The sequence below is a fragment of the Martes martes genome (assembly GCF_963455335.1).
Source record: "Martes martes genome assembly, chromosome: 4".
Lineage (NCBI taxonomy): Eukaryota > Metazoa > Chordata > Mammalia > Carnivora > Mustelidae > Martes > Martes martes.
In genome coordinates, this window is record NC_137891.1 from 184,533,693 (window position 1) to 184,556,362 (window position 22,670).

Below are 22,670 nucleotides of genomic sequence, written 5' to 3' on the forward strand. Positions count from 1 at the left end.
GTGGTGTGGGGTGGCAATTACCCAAGGTTGGGGACGCTGGGGGAGAGACTTGATTTAGGGACATATTAAGTGTAAGATGGTGTGAACAGAGCTGGTGTAAGGTCTACTGAAACTTTGAATGTTAGAGGTTTCTCTTCTTGTCTACCCATTCCCCTCCCCTCCTTCCAGATATTCGTCCCTTTCTGTCTTGTAACATTGCCTTATTCCTTCAGAATTTTCCATGTCGTGTGTGGAAGATGATACTAACATTTTTGAGGTCATATCCTTCTAGCTCTTGATCTAATAGGAAAGGGAGCTTCCCTTCATTTCCAATTCAGAAAGTTTTAGGGAATGGGTGCCTGGCTGGCTTAGTTAAGTTGCTGCCTTCGGCTTGGGTTATGATCCCAGGGTCCTGGGATAGATTAAGTTCTCTGCTCAGCGGGGAGTCTGCTTCTCTCTCTCCCTCTGCCCCTCCCCTGGCTTATGCAGCTCTCTCTCTCTCTCAAATAAACAAATAAAATCTTTTAAAAAAAGAAAAAAAGAAAGTTTTAGGGAAGCACTCCAATTGGGTCAGCTTGGGACATATTCTGCCTCTTAGCCAGTAGTAAATAGAATGTAGTACTTGACGGGTCCAACTTTGGGTCCCATGTCTCCCCTGTTTGTTTGTTTTTGTGGAGAGGAGAGGGAAGAATACTGTAATTGATAACCTCATCAGGACCTCTGGGGGCTCAAGGGGAGGGAGGAGCAGTTTCCCAAGGGGAAGAGACAGTGCTAGGCTGTCAGAACTAGCAGATGTTCCCTAGATCCTAAATCTTCAGTGTTTCATTCTAAGACTCTACAGATGGGTGGAGCCTGAGTTAATCCTGAAGTAATAATGTTGTCTAGAAAGGAAGAATTTTCCAGCTCTGAGCTGATAGGGTAGCTAAGGGACTGACTGTGATGAACTTATTGTAACTTTGAACTATTAAAACAATAGATTTATGAAAATTTGAAAAAAGGAAAAACATCCATTATTTTACATGGACACATTTTCATTTTATGCATTCCTTTCCCACCTTTATTGCTAAGCATATGTCTTTTTTTTTTAAAGTTTATTTATTTGAGAGAGACAGCGAGGGAGAGGGAGAGCAAGAGCACGGGGGAGAGGGAGAAGCAAGCTCCCCACTGAGCTGGGAGCCTGATGTGGGACTCAATCCCAGAACCTTGGGACCACAACCTTAGCCCAAGGCAGACACCCAACCAACTGAGCCACCCAGGTGCCCCAAGCATATGTCTTTTATTTTTTATTTTATTTTTTAAAGGTTTTATTTATTTATTTGAGAGAGCACAAGTGAGAGGGTAGGGGATGGGACAGAAGGAGAGGGAGAAACTCCCAGTTGGGCAGGGAGCCTGACTCAGGGCTCTATCCCAGGACCCTGAGATCATGACCTGAGCTGAAGACAGATGCTTAACCATTCAGGCACCACAACAAATAAAATATTTTTTTTAAAATGCATTTAGGGGTGCCTGGGTGACTCAGTCATTAACCGTCTGCCTTTGGCTCAGGTCATGATTCCAGGGTCCTGGGATCGAGGCCCGCATTGGGCTCCCTGCTCCTCGGGAAGCCTGCTCCTCCCTCTCCCACTTCCCCCTGCTTGTGTTCCCTCTCTTGTGGTGTCTTTCTCTGTCAAATAAATAAATAAATAAAATCTTTTTAAAAAACTCATTTATACAGTGGCGCCTGGGTGGCTCAGTGGGTTAAGCCTCTGCCTTCGGCTGGGGTCATGATCTCAGGATCCTGGGATCAAGCCCCGCATCAGGCTCTCTGCTCAGCCGGAGCCTGCTTCCCCCTCTCTCTTTGCCTGCATCTCTGCCTACTTGTGATCTCTCTCTCTCAAATAAAGAAATAAAATTTAAAAAAAAATTCATTTAGACATTATGTCTTGAATACCAAGCAACTTGTTCAGCTTTAATTGATTTATTGAAACATCAATATTTACATAAAAATAATTTGAATGTGTACATTTTTTGCGTTGGTGTGCTCTGGGAAACTAGAAGGATCGGCTGGTACACTGTATGGGCAAATATGGGTTGAGCCCTTGCCGTGGGCATAGTAAACTGGATACTAATGGGGAAAGGGACATGACTAAGACCTATTTCTGGCCTTTGAGTTCATAATCTCATGACTTTAATTTAATTAAAGTCTACCTAATGTTGATAAAATTAAAATATTCCTCAACTGTAACTAAAAGAGTTATTAACTCAAAAAGAGTAATATGGACATTACAAAATGTAAATACAGTAAAGTAAAAATATATGTATATATATTCTTCTCGCATAAGGATGGGGAAGAAATGTGAGGGACGTGGAAGAGGATGGGACGGAAAAGAGGCTAAAGGAAAGGCTGGGGAAGCCGGGAAGGCAAGGGGACTCCTCAAGTGCGGTTAGTGTAACACCCCGTAACTGGCAAAATGTTGAAGATGAGGCCACTCTTAAAGACACGTGTCCCTTTAAAAGGGAAAGTGGGGGGCACCTGGGTGGCTCAGCGGGTTAAGCCTCTGCCTTCGGCTCAGGTCATGATCTCAGGGTCCTGGGATCGAGCCCCGCATGGGGCTCTCTGCTCAGCGGGGAGCCTTCTTCCTCTCTCTCTCTAATTGCCTCTCTGCCTACTTGTGATCTAACTCTCTCTGTCCAATAAATAAATAAAATTTAAAAGGGAAAGTGGGTATTCAAAGCAATTCATAGTCTGCCCCAAAAGGGCTGTTTCTCCCTGTACTCTCTCCAGACAGAGCCATCTAGCCGATACAGAAACATTTTAATCATGGACCCTTTCTCCCCAGAAAAATGTACTCCCCACCACGATTCATGATAGTTTAAGTTTCACGGACCCACGCAGGCCCATCCCTGAGCTTTCTGGGCTCCCTGGATCCCAGGTCAGACAGGCCTCCCATTCAAGACCGGGCCCAGCGGCTTCAAAGGTGGCCGTGTTCCCCTTCCACCGCGCCGGAAGACCACGCCTCTCCATGTTTTGCAACCTCGTCCGTTTGCAGATTTTTCAGGGGTCCCGGAGAAACCGGCCTCGCCGAGGATTCCGCCCTGTCCGACCGCTCCCATTTCTAAACACAGACTCGTGTGTGCGAGAGGCCATTATTTTTACCGGATCTCTGGGCTCCTGGAGCAGTTAAGGGACAGGCAGAGTCGCTTCACCGCAGAGCCAGCACCATCCTTAATCCGGGCTCCGCCCTCAGACCGCCTCCTCCTCCGAGCCCCCGCCCCTCTTCCCCTGCCCACCCGCCCCGCCCCCGCCCCGCTCCACCCCTTTGCTCTGAGCGCGCTCGGCCACTACCCACGACCCTGTTCCACCCGCCCATCTCGTGGCCCCGCCCCGGGATCCCTGGCCCCACCTTCTCCCGAGGAGCCCAATGAACGTCCCCGCGCTCCTCTGGACACCCTCCCCGTATGCAGGAGGCCCCGCCCCGTATGTCGAGTTAACCAATGGGCGCCCCACGGCCCCGCAGCCCCGCCCCACCCTCAAGTCCCTCCCCTGGCGCCCGGCCCACCCCGCCCCCCACCCCCGCCCCCGGGCGTTGCGGTGGCCGCGCCTCCGCCGCCCGCGCGGAGCCAGATGCCGCCCCCTCCGCCGGTCCCTCCCCCGGCGGCCTGGCGCCTCCCTCCCACCCCGCCGCGGTGACTCACGGAGCGGGAGGCGGAGGCTCAGGCGGCCGCTCCCGCTGCTGCTGTAGCTGCTGCTGCCGCCGCCGTCGCCGCCGCCGCCGCCGCCTCTGCTGCTGCTGCCGCCGCCGCGGCTGCTCGGGCTGAGCGCGCCCCGGAACAGGCCGCCGCGCGCGGTGCACGGACCCGCAGCCCCCGCCGGCCCGGCCGGGTCGGGCGGCCCAGGTAAGCGCCGAGGCCGTCCCCGCGCCCACAGCGCCGCGCGGGGGCTCTGGGGAGCCGCCGGCCCTTTGTCTCCCGGGGAGGGGCCGAGGAGGGCGCCCCCGAACCCTCTCGGACCCACTGGCTGGCCCCCGGCGCGGCGCCCTGGTCTGGGCCCGGCCTCCTCGCCCCGCCTGGTGGCCGCCGCCTCCCGCCTCCCGCCGCTTGCCGCCGCGGACGCCGCCACAGACCACCCTCCAGCCTTCCTCACCTTCGCCCAGCGGTCGCCTCCACAGGTGTCCGAGCCACCCACCCCGTTGTTCGCCCCGCCGCGTCGGCGCGGTTGTCACCGTCTGTCAGCACTCCAGGTCCCGTGCCCTCCCGACTCTCCCCTCACCTGCTCCCCACGCTCAGCATCCCGACCTTCTTTCCGTACAGAGCCCCTCCGTATGTCCCCAAAGTAAATGCTGCCAAGGTCTGGCCACGGGGCCGCCCTTCCTCCCTCTCGTGGGATTGAACTGTCGCTTCCCCATTCCACCGCTCCCGGTGACTGCTCCTGGAAGGCGCGCACTGCAGGCACATGTGCCACCTGTATGTCGGGTGTGGATCCAAATGAACCACTGGGAGCCCCAAACTGCACTTGTCACCTCCTTCTCGTCACCTCCACCCAACCACCTTCCTTATCCTTGAACGTGGTAACCCAGGTACCTAGATAGGTCTGGACACCCCACCTCTGTTAGGCCCCGCATGCCTTCCTCTCTCGTGCACTGAACTTGTCTGAGCAGTACCTGCTGTCAGGTTAGCCCCTGGGAAGGCCGAGGAGGAGGCTTGCGTTGGCAGCAAATCAAGAGTTTTATGAATAATGAGATGTGTGGCTTGCAGCACCTCCTATCTGAGAATCTAAGTATGCTGTAGCTGTTAATTATTTTGTCTCCTGTCACTCAAAGAACTTAGGGAAGTGTGCCTGGCCGGCCGCTGGGTAAATTGAGGCACAGGGTGTGTCGGTGTGGGACCTGGAGGCAAGTCAGAGTTTGTCCTAAAGTTTTGTTCCCAAGTGCCTTGGATCTTAGCTCCCTGCTGCAACTACTGGGCTCTTGTTCCTGGTTTTGGGTATATTGAGGCACGGGTTATATCCGCATGGGACCTGGGGGCAAGTCAGAGTTTGTCCTGCGGTTTTGTTTCCAAGTGCTTTGGATCTTAGCTCCGTGCTGGAACTACTGGGCTCTTGTTCCGGGCTTTAGACCCTAAGTGATATTCATCTTTTGGGCCATTAAAGTGTCCAGAGATGCCAGTTTCCTCTGATTTAAAGCAGGACTTTGAATCATAAAAAAGGTGCTGGCTGTTGAACTTCAGGGTGTCATTTGTGGTTTTCTGGTGGAGTTAGTGAGGAACCTTGTAAAATGCAAGTTACCTCTGTGAGATGGAGACTCATCCATTCAGTGGTGAGTGCTCTCTATAGGACAGGCACCATGTCCAGCACCCAGGCTCCAGGTGGTGAAAACGACCCAGCCCCTGCCCTCCCAAAGCCGACACTCTAAAGAGGAGGGAGTAAACAAATAAGCAGACAACATAATTCCAGTGGCATTAAGTGCTATGAAGAACCAGTTTGGATCTTATTCCAAGGGCAGTTAGAAGCTGTTAGAGGATTTTAAGCAGAGAGGTGATAAGATCTAAGTTTTCAAAGATGGTTCTGGCTGCCATATAGAGACTGGATTGTAAGGCGCAAAGGTAGAAGCAGGGATAGCGGTGGGGAGGTAGACGACTGCAGCTTCCGGGCAAGAGGGGGAGGTGGCTCCGGGGACCAAGCTGGTGGTGGTAAAAGGGTAAAAGTGAAGAGCTAGCACCTCTCTTCTCCCCCCAGGAGAGGCTGAGAGCTGGAAAGCAAAACGCCAGGAAACACCGACTCAGATTTATATGTATAGCAGATAATTTCTAGATCATAGGCAGGTTTAGCTCAGCTCACCTTGCTCAGCCCCTGTTGTGAGCCAGGCAGGCGCTGTGCTGGACTCCAGGGATACAGACAAGAACAAGGTGAATGGGAGTGGGCTCCACGTTACAACAGTGTGTTCACGGAAGGGTCACCTCCTCCTTGATGGAAGAGGGTTTCTGGTCTTAAAAACCAGTTGGAGGTGGAGGAGCACAGAACACAGTGGGCTTCGACCCCATATCTGGCTGCATTATTTAAATGAGAGAATTTTTATTGCCCTGCCGATGCTGTAAGATGTTGCCCAAAGAAATTGGGACTGTTCTCATGGTAGATGAGACGACCAGTCGGTGGCCATGCACTTGAACTATTAACCAGAATAAAACTTGATCTCTGTGCTGCTCCAAAAGTGTGCTGTCAGAACATGTCAGAGGCAGAGGACCTTGGGGGTTGTGTAGGCCAGCCCCCTCTTTTCTGGCTGGGGATCTGTGGCCCCTAGAGGCTACGTAACTCCTGAAATCCCATAGAGTCTGTGCATTTTTTAATGGCACCTGCCAATTTCTACTTCTGTTTCAGCTCCAAGTGTACCTGCCTGACTCTCAGCTTTCTGAGGCTAGGATCTCTGGTGGACTCATCTTTGCATAGCTCCCAACGTCAAGAGCAGTGTCCCGCACAAAAAATAAACTCATCGGATATTAGTTGACCTGCCTGGGTGTCTCAGCACCTAAAACTAGAAGCCAGGAATCCTGGCCCTTTCCCTGTCTTATCATCAGACCACACTTCCTGCAGATCCCTCCTCATCCAGGGTGCAATACAGTGGTAAAGCCAGCCATCCCCACCTCACTGGGCTCAGAGAGCAGAGCAGCCCTCCCTCGATGGATTCGCTCTCTTTCCAGCCCTGCCTACAGAGAACAGCTTCAGGGGTGCTGACCAAGTCCTTATTCAACACTCAGCAAAGATCAGAGCACGCACTTTGTACCAAGACTATCTTAGTTTCTGCCCTTACGAGCTGCGTGACCTTCAGCAAGTAACTTAACCTCCCCATGCCTCGGTTTCCCCATCTGGAAAATACTAATCCTTCAGGAAGTTGTTGGGAAGATTAAATTAGGTAATACCTATCAGATGCTTAGAACAGCACCAAACACTTAGTATGTGGTTGGTGGAAGTAGTAGTTATCAATTTCACTGTTACTTATCTGTTTCTTACTTGCCACCGAAGCTCTTTGAGGGCAGAGAATTCTTTTTTTTTTTTTTTTTTTTTGGTCTACTGTTGTAGTCCAGTGTCTAAACTTTGCAGGCACTCAGTAAATATTTGTGAAATGGAATGACGTATTGAACACCTGCTTTATGCCAGGCCCTGTGGTAGGTGCTGGGGATATAGCCAAGGACAAGATCTCACTGGGATCCGTGGTCTAATGAAGATTATCTTCTGGTGGGAGAGACACACAGTAGATAGGTAAAACAAAACAATGCAGGATGGTGAAAAGAGATATGGGGAGAATGCAGTGGGGCACTAAAATGGAGATGACTGGGGTAGGGGTCAGGGTAGAACTCTAGCTCGCTCTCAGGAGGTGACTTTGAACGGGGACCCGGCTGGTGCGCACAGAGGACAGCAGGAGCTGTGAGCCCAGTGGGGCTGGAGCATGGTGACCAAGGAGTTGACAGGGGCTGGATCTGTGGCCCCGGTGAGGAATTTGGATCTTACTCATCAATTCTGAACAGTGGAGAGTCACTGCATGAGAACTCCTCCTTGAGGGGCCATGCTAGGAGAAAGAGCAGGTTGCTAGGAGCAGCAGTGAGTGGGCCCTCCTCGTCCGGGAAAGGCTTTTGGAGGCCAGCAGGCTAGCAGTGTTGACTTCATTCCCATCAGGTTCCCCGTTTCGCTGGCCTAGGTGCCCAGGAGATACGGGAGCCATCAGCTAGCTAACAAAGGCCCAGGTGTGAGTATGTGTGTCCTGCAGGTTCCTTTGACCTTCTTTACTGCCCCCCACCCCCACCCCAAGGATGAGGATAATCAGTTTCTTAAGTTGAATGAACGTGCGCTGCCAGCTCTTAGCATCTTGCCTTACACCACGGCATGTCGTATGTTCTTTGCTCCTCTCTGTATGAGTTAAAGCTTCTTTTTTTTTTTTATGGTTCTTTTTTTTTTTTTAAGATTTTATTTATTTATTTGACAGACAAAGATCACAAGTAGGCAGAGAGGCAGGCAGAGAGAGAGGAGGAATCAAGTTCCCCGCTGAGCAGAGAGCCTGATGCGGGGCTCGATCCCAGGACCCTGGGATCATGACCTGAGCCGAAGGCAGAGGCTTTAACCCACTGAGCCACCCAGGCACCCCTAAAGCTTCTTTTTTTAAAAATTAATACCTGTCCCACTTTATTTTTTAAGATTTTATTAATTTTTTTAGAGAGCACAAGCAGGGGGAGCAGCAGGCAGAGGGAGTGGGAGAAGCAGGCTCCCCGCAGATTCCAGGACCCCGAGATCATGACCTGAGCCAAAGGCATCTAGATGCCTAACCGACCGAGCCCCCCAGGCGCCCCGAGTTAAAGCTTCTTATCTTGGCAGTGACACTGAAATAACGGAGTTTTGCTGCCGGTCTTCATGTGTGCGTCAGGGATGGCCACACACGTATGTCTCAGCATCTTCGTTGGGGGTATCCTGAGATTGACTGGGTAGCTGTCCCCCACCCCACCACCACTTCTCCTCCAGGCCCCTGGGTCGGTGCCATCTGGCCACACTGTCATCCATGAACACATCCTGTTTGATCAGGAGCATGGTGGTACCTAGAAAGCACTGGCTGTGTTCTCTCTGGGCTGGGAGCAGTTTGGAAGCTCAGCAGAGCACTCAGAGAAACGGCGTTTAGAACCCAGGGGTTCCGCTGGTCAGGAATCCAGAGCTGGCCTTGTTAGACGGGGTGCTGTTGGCCGGCTTCCCATTCGGGCATCCCCCTTGTCGGTTGGTGTTCACGATGCCACTTGCTCTGCTAACCTTGAGAGGCCGACACAAGTCAGTGGGAGTCTAAACTTGGTGTTGCAAGTCACTCTCAGGCTCCTGGGACATTTCATTGGCAGAATCCAAAATGCCTGTTAGTCGTATGTCATCTGTAGCCTTGTAAAAACTAAGCCCAGAGTGGGTGCAGCCCTTTTGTCAAGTAATCTTTTTTTTTCAATGAGAGTGATAGTGCTCATTGAGAAAATGAATGAACATGGCATTTTACGTACATTGTCTCATTCAACCCTCACCCAGATTTCGGAGATCCACACCATTAGTGCTAATGTACACATTCAGACGCTGAAGCCTGCAAAGATTAAGTAATTGGTTAGTGATCCAGCTAGTCAGGAACAGAGTCAGGATTCAAACCCGGGTAGTGTGTCTCCTGGTCACGAGCTCGGAGCCCCATGTTAGATACTGCTTCTCAGCAGGAACAGTAGAGAAGAGAAAATTCTCTCTTGAGCCTGGCGTGGGTGACACTGTTAGGGCGGCCAGACTTAGCTGCAAATCCTGCACCCTTTCCCTGTCTCAGCTGGCCTTGGGCATGCTAATTAACCTCCCTTTACCTTACTTTCCCCAACTGTAAATGGGGATAATGATACTTGCACCTTCATAGCTCCCAGGGGCATTGTGATGTTTGAGCCAAAGTGCTTTTGAACTTCTTTTATGAAAGGGCGCTGGGCACCAATTGCTGTTATACTCAGTTATTAAAGACCCATTATGCCCTGATCCTCCACGAAGCCTTGTTAAGAGGGAAAGACAACAGTCCCGAGACGGAGAGGTGTCCTTGCGTGGTGGCCGCGGCTGCATCAAAACATTGTTTTCCTCCTTCCGAAGTTTCTTAAGGATTGAGGGTCATGACTGTTTCTCCATTTTTCCTGGTTGTGTTGTAGTGTATAAGCTTCTGTAAGCAGGTCTGTATTCCTCATAACATGATCGAGGACGGTGATGGCAAGACAGAGAAGGGGGATAAAGGACTTGGTTTCTAATCCTGGCTATGATGTCTTTATAAGATAAGCCAAGAATACAGAGATACCAAGGAGTGAGGGCCATCTTTCATTCGTCCTTCCTTCCCACCCTCCTTCCTTCTAATGATGCACCGATTCAATTAATAAATATTTACAGAACTTTATTACAGCCTGGACTCCATGGTAGGCACTGGAAATATTGTGACGAGCAGAGTTAAAATAGTTCTTCCCCATGCAAAGCTTACAGTTTAAGGCCAAGAGGCTTATTATCTAGATGGAGTCGTGGGACTAAAGAAAGAATGTGTTGGTAAGTGTTTTGAACTCTCAGGAGTCAGAATATAATTTCCCGGTACACATGGGCTCCCCTGTGTACCTACCCTAGGTGGGCATTAAGGTGTAGGAGAGTGTGTTTGGCTTCCCAGAAGGGCAGGGGAAGAGTTAATAGATTAGAGCCCTTCTGTGTCATACTTAACAAAAGCTGCACTTGGTGTGGGCAGTAAGAGTTCATTTCCACTTAAAGCCTCAACTCTTTGTTACTTGAGTTCAAGTCAGGAAGGAATGATCATGGGCTCCTCCCAATTTTTTTTTTTTTAATTAATGCCACCAATCTGGTACCTTTCTTTAGAAATGACCGCTAGACCTTGTCTCTCCTGCCTGTCCGGTCTCCTTCTGGAAAGCAGGCATATGGCAGCAGGTGGCCTATGGGGTGAGCTGCTTGGTGCTCTCCGGCAGGCCCATGGGGCTCCCGAACTGGTGCCTGTAGACACCTGTGTGGGGTCGATCTGTACACAGTGGGGTGGGAGGGTTATTTCTTCCCCAAGTCTTCCCTGCATCAGGCCTCAAGATCCCTTCAAAGAGCGAGGTCAGGGAGGCCCCGCAGGTCATGGGAAAGCACACAGTGTTCTTCCTCTGTCCCTCCAGCAGGGCCGGGTGGAGAGGGCACAGGGCTGGCAGAGGCAACTGCCCGTATTCAGAGTGGGAGGAAGACCCAGGACAGCATGCTCCTGGGTGACGTCCCTTTCACCCAGCCCTTGACATGTCACTGCCTTCCTGGCGCTCATTAGCCGCCCTTTCAGCCTGGGGGCTGATCACCATCCCCTGCCCGATCAGGAGGAAACGGCCCGGCAAGAAGGCCAGGTCACTCAGTGTCCCGGACTTCTTTAAGTGTGGTTGGAGCCCACGGTGCCGCTGGTTCAGCCAGGAGAATGTGACCCACTTCCGTGTCCTCTCCCACGTGGAGAGCGGGGTGGGAGGCTTTCGGAGACCAGCTCCAATTAAGGTTTTCTCAGGCGAGAGTATCTCCTGAGTATCCCACCCACATGTTTCCTGCTGCTGGAATCCTGCGGTCCGTGCCCCTGAGCTGAATAACAGCTCCAAGACAGATGAAGTTACTGCCTCGTCATCTCGCAGGCCTGGATTCTGCAAGTGAAGCTTCCTGTGGGGGTCAGGAGCCCTGTGGGTTCAAACACCTTTCCTGACGTGCCCCCTCCGCTTGTTCTTCCTGCTAGATCACCGGGCAAACTGGAGACCCCGTTTCTAAGGCCATGGGTTAGCCTTGACAGCAACGCCCCCCGCCCCCGCCCCTGCTCCAGACCAAGGCTCGCAGCCCCCTGCTCCAGGCAGCCCTGGCTCCCCACAGTCCCCTCCTGACCCTCATCTCTCACAGAATGTTCTTCTGCTGCAGGAATATGAGCTGAAATGCTTTGGACCTTCCAGTTTTCTTCTGTTCTGTTCAGGTAGAGAACGTTTGAATGATTTTTGCTCTTTGTGATTTCGTTTCTTCCCTGGGGGTGGGGGGGGTGGAAGAAGGTTGATTTATAGCCATGGAGATGTGAATACTGCAAAGATGATTTGGGGGTTTTTGGTGGGTAAAGTGGTTCTGAGCCCCCGAATGATCCAGTCGTATTTACAAAGGTGGTAGGGCAACGGTCAAGGTCAGCTCGGGTAAGCCATGATCTCAGACCTGCGTGAGGGCCATTGCTGACCGTGTGTTCCGCTTCCCAACCGAGGCAGTGTGTCATCCCCTTTACCCCCCGACCCTCTGTCTGTCCCGCTATTGCCACTGCCTGGTGGCTTCTCAAGGCACGTGGCGTTTCTCCAGCCGATCGCTGGTGTTGCAGGAAAATGGGGTGCTGGTGATTTTTAGGAAGACGTGGTGGGGCCTACAAGCCAGCGGGTTGGCTGTGGGGTGTCTCACCAGGGCCCTGGCTCTGCTTTGCTGCACGGTGCAGCCTTCTGGAGCGGGGTCGGCACGACGAGTAGAGGACGTGGTGGGGCTTTACTCTTCCAGCAGGAGCGGGGTCGGCAGGATGAGTAGATCCTTCTGCAGCCCCCAGGGGGAAGCTGCCTCCACTTGAGAGGCCTCGTGTGCCGTCACCTCGCGTTTGCTGCAGGTGTCGGCTGCACACGTTCTGTCTCTAGGGGAGAGAAGAGGTTTGTTAGGCCCGAGAGCCGTGACCGAGGAGCCTGAATGCTCCGCACCAAGCGCTCCCTGGACCGGTGGGATCACCCGGGGGAAGAGCTCTCTCTCTCACTCTTGTCTTCTGACCCCACTCCCCTTCCTTTAGAAAGTAGCATTCATTTCTTCGGACCTGGGTCATCGAAACATAGTATAGAATTCAAGAGGCTATACTGCCTGCCTTCCTGACTTCCCAGCCCCGGGAGAGACCGCCGTCAGCCTGTGGCCTGTGCCTCTTAACCAGAGACGTTCTACACGTGTGCACACGCATCATGAACATATGTGATTGCACACTCATGCCTGACACACACTGTTTATTTCCACACGTCATATGCAGGGTTCTGCATCTGGTTTTTTTCATCTCACTGTGAATACCAGAATTCATTCTCTACTAACACCATCATTGTTGTCATCATTCAGCTAATACCTCTGGAGCACTTCTGTGTGCTGGGTAGTGTTGCTTTTTTTTATTTTTAGTTTTTTTTTTTTAAAGATTTTATTTATTTATTTGACAGAGAGCGATCACAAGTAGACACAGAAGCAGGCAGAGAGAGAGAGAGGGAAGCAGGCTCCCTGCCGAGCAGAGAGCCCGAGGCGGGACTCGATCCCAGGACCCTGAGATCATGACCTGAGCCAAAGGCAGCGGCTTAACCCACTGAGCCACCCAGGCGCCCTATTTTTAGTTTTTTTAAATAGGCTCCGCACCCTGTGTGGGCTTGAACTCATAACCCTGAGATCAGGAGTCACATGCTAGATGCCCCCTGTGTGCTGGCTATTGTTAAAAGTGCTTTACTTACATTACTTGTGTACTCCTCACAGAAATCCTGGGAACTAAGTACTGTTATTGTCCACAGTTTGCAGACAAGTAAACTGAGGCATGGAGAGGTTAAGTTCTATCTCAGGTCACTTAGAACTATCTTACTCATTTTAATGGTTCCATGGGATTCTTTTGATTGGTGGTATTTTATTTTATTGTATTTTTTGGAAGATTTTAAAATTTTATTTATATGACCAAGAGCACAAGTGGGGAGGCAGGAGAGGGAGAAGCAGGCTCCCCGCTGAGCAGGGAGGCAGATGTGGGGCTCAATCCCAGGACCCCGGGATCATGAGGTGAGCTGAAGGCAGACGCTTAACTGATGGAGCCACCCAGGTGCCCCACAGTTAGCCTTATTCTAATTCTAGGGAGCCGTTAAGCAAATCCCAATTGCGGGATGTCCTAGAGACAGTGTTCCTGGACTCTAAAAATTGTTCATGTCGTGATAGACAACAAAAAGCTGGTGAACCATTCCAGGCTAAGGGAAAGAGCGTGGGAACCAAATGCACTTGAGATCCTCCATTGGAAACCAGTGACGGCCAGGGTCTCACGGTCATGAGTTCAAGCTGCACGTTGGGTGTCGGGATGACTTAAAAATAAGATCTTAAAAACAACAATAACAACAACAAAAACCAGTGATGGCCACAGAGGGGGGACTGGGAAACTGGACATGGGTATACATCACGGAATACTTCTGGATCAGTATGAAACTCCTTGGGGGTACAAGTAGTGTCCCGGTTGTATGTGGGAGGATGGCCTTAGGAGACAGTGATGAGACATTTAGCAAAGGATTATGATGTCCACAGCTTACTTTCAAATAGCTCTGGAAGAAGAGCGGGGTGCACACCCGTGTATGCCCACAACACGGAGAGACATGAGACAAACGTGGCAAAACGTTAGCAAGCGGTGCCTCTTGGGGCAGGTATTGGGGTGTTCCCTGTACCAATCTTTCAGCTTTTCCATGGCTTTGACATTTGTCGCAATAAAAAGGTGAGGAGAAAAAAACCCCAACTTTGTTCCATCTGGAGTCTATTTTGGTCTGGTTCCGTTGGCTTTGCCTGGCTTTCCCTTGGCATCCTGGGTTACCGTCCTGGGTTTCTGGCTTCTTTCTCCTTCCCTTCCAGCACGCTCAGTGGTCTATTTCCCTTTCTCTTAGGAACCTCTTCTTTGGGTGAGTTATTGTTTTTTGGAGTTGGACATTTTTATGACCTAGTATCTTTCCGACAGACGTACATGGCTTTTCTAGAAGCATTTAAGGACCAGTGCGCATTGGTGTTGGTATCCTTGTTTTGTTCCCACATTGCATTACGTGCTCCAAGTAAATTTGCAAGGAAGTTTAGTTCTCTGAGACTGAAAGCCGCAGTCCTCGAGAATAGCAGCACACTAGTATGTAGTGCTGCTAGCCTCTCTCTCCTCGAACCTTGATTGAAGCTTTTTCTTCTCCGCTGAGAGTTTTTGCAGGAGGTCAGGCTCCGCTTGCATTACGTGGACACGAGCTGGTAAAAGACTCCTGCGTCTCGTTTTATGAAATGGGACAGTCTTGGGTGGGTAGCTGGCTTGTAAAACCAGGAGCTTTTTTTTTTTTTTTTTTGCCAGGGGAGTGGTAACAAGCCCAGTTTTGCTGGGAGCTTCTGCTCCCGTCCCTGGCTTGGTGACTAATGGTTTCGTGGCTTTGGGAATGAAGGATGTCATTACAAATGGATGATGGGGATTTGGCTGCTGAACTGGATTATCTGGGTGTGCCTGGTCTGGGTGTTGGTGCCTACACCCATTGGGAATGGGGACGGTTTCTTTCTCAGGCTTCACATGGGCCCCTGGCAGCCTCCAGTCCATTTCGGTCCACTATTCTGAGTGTCTCTGTGGTGGCCTGGAGCTAGGTGACCATGGCCAGATTTCTGCTATGTTAGGTGCTGCGTTCCCTCCCCACCACCCCCCCTGCCCCCTGGGAGCACAGGTGTTTTCCTGACCATCCCTCACCTCTCCAGCCACCACCACATTTGCCCTCAGGCTGGAGTTTTGTGGCCCCAGGGGTGTTCTCATCTTCATATTACCAACACCCCCCCCCCCCCAGCTAATAGAATAAACACATGTGGATTCTGGAGTTGTCTTTGTTTAAAACATTTTTGGTTTTGATTATCAGCTTGTTAAACATTTAGAGAGGGAGGAAACTGGGTCTTCGCAGCCTCTTAGGGGGAGGTTTCCTCCTTCCTCGGATTATTTTTTTGTTCAGAGGTAGCTGGAGGGAAAGGAGGGGGGAGGTCACTGCCTGTGTCATAGAGCAGAAGCAGTTATCCAAACAAACAGTGTGGCTTATGGGGCACGTGGGTAAAATGGATCCTTGCAGATTGTAGATGGCAGGAGTATGGTTTTGAGGTAAACAAACATACCTATGTCTTATGCAAATTAATGAATACCTGTATGTTGAAAGCTTACAGGAAAGAGAAGGCAGCGATCCTAAGGCTTCTTGTTTGTGTTTTTTTTTAAGATTTTTTAATTTATTTATTTTCGAGAGAGGGGAAAGACAGAGAGAGAGAGCAAGCACACGGAGGGGGGAGGGAGAAGCAGGCTCCCCGCTGAGCAGGGAGCCCCATGTGGGGCTCGATCCCAGGACCCTGAGATCATGACCTGAGCCGAAGGCAGAGGCTTCACCCACTGAGCCACCCAGGCGCCCCCTATAATTTATTTTCTTAAGAGTCTATAGGAAGGATATTCACCCAGGAGACCCTGCTTCTGACTGAGCCTCCCAGCCGATCCTAAAGACAGTCTTCCCCAGACCTGGGTCGGTGAGGGCCTGCTGGCTCTAGAGGCCAGGAGGCGGCCAGCCTGCTGCCTTTGGGGACACAACCGGGGGACCGAGCCCTCGCCCGGCAGGCGACCCCATTGATTTAATGACCTAATTCTCGCAACAGGAAGTTGGAGGCCTTCCTGGCCCTGGGATTCTGAGGGGATGCAGTGAACCCATTCAGGACGCGTATTTATTTGAACCAATTACAAGAGACTTTCGTGGAGGGAAGGGATGGAGGGGGAGCTGAGGCACAGGGAGAAGAGCTGGAGAGGCCGGCTCGGGGGAGGGGAGGGCAGGGCGAGGGCCATGCTTGGGCCTGCCTGCCTGTGAGAACGAGGCTTGTCCCTGCCATCACGAGGGTGGCGTGAACGCGTCCATAGGTTTCTGAGGGAAGGGACCTCATGCAGCTGCTGATAAAGAAATAGCACTGGGCGTCTTTCCCCTTCCTCTTTAAAAAAAAAACTTTTAAATTTCCCAGTTTAATTTAAAAATGTTAAATGGTGACCCTGCAGAAATGGACGTGGCTGCGGCCAGTGGGGTTGACAGACTTCATGGGCTGAGATTTCCATTCTGGCCTCCTTCTCTGGAGGCGACACAAGGTCTGTGAAACCTCCTGGCCAGGCTCCTTCCCACTAGGCCCGCAGTGGGCCTCAGCTCTCTCCCTCAGAAGACTGCCCAGCAATGCGAAGTGAGTTTTCCCTTGGTGGAGGGGAGCAGGGGTGCCAGCAAGTGGGGGGCATCCCAGGTGTCGTATCCAGGTCACAGGAGAGAAGAGGGGTCCTTCTGTCACCAGCTTGCACGCGGTGGCTCTGGACACCTCCAGGAGCTCAGCCCGCGGTCAGGGTCATGCAGCCTGGGATGGACTGGGGACAGAGTGTGCTTGCTCCCATTCGAGAGCCGAAGCTTCTGGCTCCTCCGTTCACTTATAAATAGACAAGCGCTCTGAAGTCTGCATTACCCACTCCCTGGAACCTGCCAGCAGCCGAGAGTCACGAATCAGACCGAGTCCGAGGAAGATCCGGAGCCGGGTTTTGTAGGCGCGCTGGTTCCTGACTTCGGGTCTCGGGCTCTGGCTGGGCCAGGTCTCAGGGCTCTAGCTGTTCTCTGGGAAGAAAAAAGAATCTTATAAAATTAGGTCAAAAGAAGCCTTTTTCCTTCTGTCCTCATTCCCCTATTGTGTGGGGAGAACACCACCACCACCTGCGGGTCCCTCCGTCAGCCTCGCAACTTAGCCAGGGATCGGGAGTGTCCCCGTGCAGCTGGGGCGACTTCCTCCCGCCCCGTGTCCCCTTCCTGTTTGCATTGTTCTCAGCTGGACGGAGGCGAGAGGCTGCAGGGCAGGCCTGCCAGGTCCCGCTTCTTAGCTGTGAAAAGGGGGGGGTCTCACCCAAATCAGGACATGAAGAGAGCAATATCTGAGTGCCTTTTTTTTTTTTTTGCCAAAATCATAGGAAAACAATTTTTTAAGCCGGAGGTTCTAAACAGATGCCTCATATCAACGCAGCCTCTGCAACATTCCACAGTCTACACAGACAGGCCCCTTCCACTCCTTGACGTCTCAGATTCTCTGTGTGACACCATTGAGGCAAGGGCTACCTTTGTGGTTCCCAAGTAACTCTAACAGGCTCCCCAAATCTGTTCATTCACATAACAGAGCCCCAGATGTGACTGGCGGCCCTGTCCACTACCCTCCCATCCAGTGTATCAGCTCCCTCTATGAGTTAGGGAGGAATTACATTTAATGAGATGTGTGGGTTCATTTTTTTTTTTAAGATTATTTATTTATTTATTTGACAGGCAGAGATCGCAAGTAGGCAGAGAGGCAGGCAGAGAGGCAGGCAGAGAGAGAGGGGGGAAGCAGGCTCCCTGCCGAGCAGAAAGCTCCATGATGCCGGATTCCATCCTAGGACCCTGGGATCATGACCTGAGCTGAAGGCAGAGGCTTTAACCCACTGAGCCACCCAGGCACCCCAGTGTGGGTTCATTTTAATGTCTCTGAGAATAAGGCTGCCTGGGGCCTGCCCGCAGACAGCTTCCAGCTTGGAGGTGGGAGGAGATGCGCAGACATCGCGGGGGTGTCGATGTCAGCCGGCGCCTTGAGATGGGAAATTTGGGCAGATGGGAACCCAGGGCTCAGGGCAGCCCAAGGAAGGTGGTACAGAGCAGAGAACAGTAAGTAGGAAAGGACATTCTAGGCCGAGGGACCCGCAGCTGCTAAGGCCCAGAGGTGTTCAAGGAGCCCGGTGCAGCTGGTACCTCTCAGGCGGCCCCTGAAGGGTGGTGGAGGCCGGGGCTGCCGCGGGCATCCTAGGGGGTTCAGCAACATCCCTGGCCCCTTCCCACTAGCATCCTCCCTGTTACAATAACCAGAAACTCTTCCGACATCGCCACATGCCCCCGACTGAGCACCCCCACCACGCAGGGATGTGATGGATAGCAGAGGTCCGGCCGCTTGGCCCTGCCCAGGCCAGGGTGTGGGGGAGCCCCTTACTTCTCACCTCCTGTCCAGCATGCAGGTCCCGGGGGGCCCTCTCTGGGCAGGTCTTTGCCTGTCCTGCAGCCCTTTTCTGTTGTTGAAAATTTATTTGGGAGAGAGAGTAGGGGAGCAGCAGAGGGAAGTGGAGAGAGACTCTCCAGCAGACTCCCCGCTGAGTGCAGAGCCCAGCACGGGGCTCCATCCCTGGACCCTGAGATCCTGACCTTAGCGGGAATTCAAGAGACAGGGCTTAACCCGCTGAGCCACCCAGGCGCCCCCTAGAGCCCTTTGGTTTATGTGACATGCGAGGCACCCTCAGATGTTCCTTTAGATGCCATGTGCCTGCGGGCTTTGCTCTGAAGGGGAGTCTTATCCTGGAGGCCCTCCCGATGCTTCCAGGTGCCCCCTTCCCAGTGTAATCTCGCCCTTCTGTGTGGCTGCCTTCCCCACGGTTGTCGTCGGGACACCAAGGCAGGGCAGGACAGCAGGGCAGGGCGGCCGTGCTCTACTTGCTGTCGGCTTGTTTGGAATCGGGTCCTGGGGATTTGATTTTCACGCTGTGGGAACCTTCACCCAAGGGCTGATGTGTTGCCATTGCTGTGATGGGCGGGTTGCAGCTCTGACGTGGGAGGTGTTTGGGGGATGACTTTGGACCCCAGGAGTTTGCACTCACTCCTGCGCCCACAGCCCTGCAGCCAGAGAGGAGCGGGGCTCATCCGTGTTCGAGCCTCAGAGATGCTCCCCACGCAGCGAGGCTTTTAGGTCGGGCTGTGCGCAGCTCCCCACAGGTCCGGTTGGGGGGGGGGTCCCTGAGGAGCAAGGGCGGGCCCTTTCCCCGTGGCTTTTCAGTGTTTTTCTGACTTTTCATTTTCAAATCTGCAGAGAAGTTGAAATAGTGAACTATGCCCTTTACCTAGTGTCAGCAGCGTTAACCTTTTGCCATAGCTGCTCACACACTCCCTGTGCACGCGCGCACACACATTCCCCCCCCCCCAACCGTCTGAGAGTAAGCTGCAAGCACTGAGATGGTTTACCCTTAGTACTCCAGCCTGTCTTGCTTAAGGCCCAGGGTATTTTCCAGAGCACCCGGGATAAAATCCCATTCAACCGGACACACAGCATTGATACAATACCATTATCTAATCAATACTCCCTAGTAAAGCTTCCCTAATTGCCCAGTAATGGCCTTTATGGCTCCCTCCCCCTCTCTCTACCCACCCCCCCCCCCACCAACCCCAATCCCATCAAGGACCATTGCTGTGTTTGGCTGCCTTAGGCTCATTATCTTCTTTCTTCTTTTCTGACTGGCAGGAGTTTGGGGCTCTGGCCTTTTTTTTTTTTTTTTTTTCCTGTAAAGTGGGATTTTCATTTTAATTTCAGTTAAAATGGCTGAGTCTTCTCCCAACTCCTGAGCTAGGAGGGGCTTGATAGGATGCAGGCCCTGTCACTTCTTAGCTCCGTGGCCTTGGGCAGGTCACTTAGCATCCCTGAGTCGCAATTGTCTTATCTGTCGAATGGGAATAATTCTTACCTTGCAGGCTTGTTGCGGGACTAAAACTGAACAGGGCCATGTGATGAATGTGACTGGCGTGTGCCTGGCCCTGGGAGAAGGCTCCAGCAACAGCAGTAATTATCACTGTTGTTCTGCCTGGCTTCCCAGAGCAGGAAGGAACTTCGGACCAGGGTTGAACTTGGGTTGGCCACCTCAGGAGGAACTCCTTACCTCGAGCTCATCCCGGGAGAATGCTGCTGCGTCCGGCAGGCTCCCTGACTCGCCAGAGCTGCCATTAGACCTGTTTTGCTCATGCTGGTGGAGCGCGCCTCGAGAACGCCGAGCCTGGCTCTGGATGGAGGAGGCTGCAGTGTGGAATTTATTAATTAAGGCAGTTGCTCATGGGGCCCCAGAGTGCAGGAGGCTGCAGCTTAATTACTGAGAGCAGAGCTTGTGGAAATTCTCTCCAGTGCCCCAGTTTTGATGTCGCTGACGGTTGGAGCTACAGCCGAGGCTGGCTCCCGCCTCCCTCTCCTTGGCCCTGAGCGCTTTCTACCCATTTACATGTTCCCTGGGACAGCAGTGTCACACAGTGGTTCAGAACTTGGACGATCTGGGTTCGAATCCTGCCTGGGTGCAGAGTAGGACGGCCTGGCTGAGGGGTCACCGGGCGACCTCTGCATCAGCATGTCCTCATTTGTTAAATCTTACAAGGATGTTTGTTCTGAAGCCTCAATGATTCCTGTACGTGAAGGGGTGAGCACGGCACTTGGCCAACAGTTTAGAGTGTGTATCAACTATTTCTTTAGAGGAGTTCTCAACCCAGGCTGATTTTGCCTCCCAGAGAACACACGGCAATGTCTGGAGACATTTCTGGTTGTCCCAGCCCAGGAGGAGCTGCTGCTGGCACCTACTGGGTAGAGCCATGAGCCTACAATATTCCAAAATCCCCATAGTGCCCAGGTTGGGAAACTGCTTTAAGGCACCCCCAGGGATTCAGGGCGGTGGGTGAAACATGGAGGTGCCCTCCCCCCCTACCCTGTAGCTCTTCACCCCTTAATCAGTTCCTTTGAGCCAGTTGGGGGCCGATGGGTGAACTGGGAGGGAAGAGGCAGAAAAGGAGGCTGGGTGTTTTAAGCCCTTGAGTTTACTGTTTAGTCTTATTCCCACCCACCCCCCATCCTATAATCAAAATATCACTTACTCACATCATCTCTTATCACCGTGTGATCTTATCATTAGAGTAACTAGTGTTTATTGAGACTTTGCTGTATGCCAGTTACTAAGGATGCCTCTCTCTCTGCTCTCTCTCTCTGTTATCTCATTTTCACAACCCTGATAGGAAGGTACCATTATCATCCCCATTCTACAGATAAGGAAACTGAGGCTTACTAATGGGAAGGTTCTAAGCTATCTGAAATTCAAGCCTTGGTCTTTTTCCAAAACTGTTCCTCCTGCGTCTCCCACCCTGGTTGATAGGAGTGCTGCCTTCAGTTGCTTAACCCCCACACCTGGGAGTCCCCGTCCCATGCCCCTGTGTGCCGTGCCCGCTGGCCCTCCTGATGTCCCGTCTGCTCCTTTTGCCTGGATTCCCATCACGGCCTCCCCCTGCTTCTGCTCACAGCCCCCGGCCACCTCTCTGAGCCAGGGCGCTCCTGCCAACACCCAAGTCAAGCCAGGCTACACCTCTGCTTGCTGCCCCGTCTTACAGGTCCAGACCGGGTTTCCCAGAGGCCTCCCTGTCCCGTGCCCCTTGTCCCCGTGCACGTTCCCTTCCTGTGGCCTTCCTTGCTCTTCTTCCAGCTCACCACACCCTGGGGCCTCCGTCCAGCTCTGCTCTGGGCTCCCACGGCTCACTCCGTCTCCCCGTTCCCGTCTGTACTCAGGAACGCCCACCCGGCCACCCCGCATTCCTGGTCCCCTCACCCAGCTCGGTTTTTATCCTAGCACCCATCGGTCACCTTCTGCCACCCACACTGTAATTATGCCCCATTGTTTGGTTTTTATTTTGTTTGTCTGCTCTCCCCTCCCATCAGGGTATGTAGGGATTTTGGACTGTTTTTTCGCTGATAATATCCCAACACGTAGTCGGTGCCGGATACATTTGTTGGTCGGTGACTTCCCCAGGGCCACCTGGCTGGTAATGGGGCCACCAGGATGCCAGAGCTTCACCTTCACGGCGGTTGCTCTGTCCTCACCACCCTGTCACGGAAAGGTCTCCCAGACCTGGCTGCTGCCCATGTCCTGACTCTGTCTCCAGAGCGCTTTGCCGATGTCCACTGTGGGAACAACTCTACGTGAAGGACCGTTCTGCCCTACTTGCCAGCCCCTGTGGGCTTCTCTGTGGCCCGTGGAGTCCAGTCCTAGCTCTTCAGCCTGTCCTCGGCCCCAACTCCCTCCTGGTCCCATGGGGCCTCCCCCCGCAGCTCTGCCCCCAGGGTCTTCACGGTGGTCTTGAGAAGCTCAGACCTTATGTATGCACCCCTGCTTCGGTGCCTCTCCTCACCCCTCTCAGGGACCCCTGGGGTCCAGTACCAGCTCACCTCGACACCTCTCACCCGACACCTCCTTCCTCCTCCAGGTTTTCCAAAGTCTAAATCTTCTCCTCCGGACGCATCCCCTCAGAGCCGGCTCAGGCGCCCCGCTGCGGGTCCTCAGGGCACCTTGCACTTACCCTTCGTGTCATCTGTCCCCATGTCTGCGGGTGCGCGTACCTGGCCGTGACTCCGGGAGCCCTCATCTCAGGCAGACCACGGCTGCTCTGCCCAGCTGCGTGCCCTCGATGCCTACCACAGGGCCTGGCATGTAGTAGACGCTCAGTAACTGTTCAGAGAACGTCCCTGTGCCTCCGTGTCCTTCTCCTTCCCTTCTGCCAGCAAACTCCTGTTCATCCTTCAAGACCTCCCTCCAGTTTCCTCTCTCCCGAGCTCCTCC

The 22,670-nt window shown here is 52.8% G+C and overlaps 1 protein-coding gene across 4 annotated transcripts in view; it reads left to right on the forward strand.

Moving 5' to 3' along the window:
* The first annotated feature begins 3,541 nt into the window (after window positions 1–3,541).
* The window catches only part of CTNNBIP1 (catenin beta interacting protein 1), a 47,471-nt gene continuing 28,342 nt past the window's right edge, over window positions 3,542–22,670 (forward strand). The window contains exons 1-2 of one of the 4 annotated variants that reach the window (XM_080801026.1): window positions 3,648–3,855; window positions 11,396–11,447. The gene's annotated coding sequence lies outside the window, so the exon portion shown is untranslated. Of the gene's footprint in view, window positions 3,856–11,395; window positions 11,448–22,670 lie in introns of all 4 variants that reach the window. The other 3 variants (XM_080801029.1, XM_080801025.1, XM_080801028.1) reach the window with 3 other exon arrangements.